Below are 2167 nucleotides of genomic sequence, written 5' to 3' on the forward strand. Positions count from 1 at the left end.
ATATTCCATGGTGTATATGTGCCACATTTTCTTTATCCAGTCTATCATTGATGGGCATTTGGATTGGTTCCATATCTTAGAGCAAACTCTTTACTAAGACATTCAAGACCCCTTCCAATTTGGCCTCATCCAACTTTCCAACCTTCCATCTACTATGTGTGGCAGATTATATTTTCCAATGGTGGCCACTCCAATGTATTCACACACACACATACATACACACACACACACAAAATACATGGAAAATATATAGCGTATATATATATCGCATGTATAAAAAATATATTTCATCCCAAATGGCCTTATTACAATGTTCCTCACACTCTTCGCACTGAGAAGTGGATTCTGGGTTTCCGCTCCTGGAATCTGAGTGGGGGCTATGGCGTAGCGATGCTGTGTAACTTCCAAGGGTAGGTCAGCAAAAGGATATAGCTTCTTCCTGGTTTGCTCTTTTTGGGATCTACATCTCAGGAGCCCTGAGCTGGTACAAAAAACTGTAGTTGCCCTGAGGCTGCCATACTGGAGACATCATGCAGAGAGCCCTCACAGAGTTTTACATATTCAAGGTGGCTCAGCTATTCAAATCCCCAGCTCTTTGAGTCTTCCCAGCTCAACCTCTGGGCAGATGAGTGAGCAAGCCTTCACATGAGTACAGCCTTAGTCTTCAGGCCACCCCGGTCGATGCCATACGAACCAGAATGAGCGGATCCTGTTGAGCCCTGTTCGAATTCCAGATATATGAGCAAAACAAATGTGTTAATGTTTTAAGGCATTAAATTTTGTGATGGCTTGTTACACAGCCATAAATATCTGGAATACCACATGTCCCAACACTATACTCCAAGAATGGACCACTCACTGAACCCAAAACCTCCTGTTCATTTATTCCTTCCCCCTCTGTCCTGCCCACACCGTGAATGCCCCCTCTGCCTAAAATTCCTTTGTCCTCTCTATTTATTCACTTTCCATTCACACATTCAACAAATGCTTGTGAAATACCTACAGTAGGGTTACTACAATGAATAAAACACTTTGTCTGCCCTCAGGAATCTCATAGTTTAGTCTCAGTAAGACAGATGCAAATTGCCAAACGGATGTGGCTGACTGTGTAGTGACAGAGATACCACCAAATCACAGCTACCCCTCAAAGTCCATTTCAAATCCTACTGCCTCCAGAATGGGTCTTCCCTGTACATTTCAAATCATATTTTCTCTCTATATTGAGATATTCAGTGATGTGCTGAAGTTGCTTCATATCAGCTCATAAAAGCTAACTGTACATATCTCTTCCCAATTCTGTGTTCAGTGACTTCACATTAGTAGTTTGAAATTAATCAATGTGGGAGTGTTTACACCGTGGAAATTGGCAGCCTATATCAGCACTTCCCCCGCTCCCCTTGGCTTTTCTTTTTGGAGTGCTGGTTTTTAAACACTGATCATTATGCCTCTGGAGATACCTCTCAGTTGGTATCCATCAGGGGTTAACTTTTGGGATAGATGCTGTTACACCAAAAAATAAATGAATCCTCTGGGAATAAAGCTACTTTAGAAAATAATTGGATGTGTTGTTGGAAAGACGATAAGGACTTCCTAAAACATGTAGAGCAGTGCTGGCAGTGAGTCATTTGGCTCTGTTATGGACAGTTTGCTGGCTGATGGATTTTCTTTCTTTCTTTTTTAAGAAGGATGTTGCAAAATTTTTACAAGCCTGCCAAGGTGGTTAGTAGATAAGCTTAAGCAACTCCTGGGGCTTCAGTAGTCAGGGGCGGTGGAGAAATCTACTTGCTGCCTCCTGGTGTCTGGCCGCTCGAATAATAGACATGGGAATCACCTGTGCAACTCCTGCCTGCTCAGCTTTCACACCTGCTTCACCATCACACCTATAACAGGGATATGGGGTTTTTCCTTACAGAAGTTTCCTTAAATGGAAAATGATAACATTTTCTGGCTCCCATGGATTGAATTGTGGTTCCCTCCCTCAAAATATAAGTTGAAGTCCTAACCCCTGGTACCTGTAAATATGACCTTAATTGGAAATAGGGACTCTGCAGATATAATCAAATTAAGATGAAATCATTAGGGTAGGTACTAATCCAACACGACTGGTGCCTTTATAAGAAGAAGAAGGGAGACGTTAAAGACAAACATAAACAGAGGAAAGGCTATG

This window comes from Mandrillus leucophaeus, unplaced genomic scaffold, assembly GCF_000951045.1.
Source record: "Mandrillus leucophaeus isolate KB7577 unplaced genomic scaffold, Mleu.le_1.0 Scaffold94, whole genome shotgun sequence".
In the NCBI taxonomy this organism is placed as follows: Eukaryota; Metazoa; Chordata; class Mammalia; order Primates; family Cercopithecidae; genus Mandrillus; species Mandrillus leucophaeus.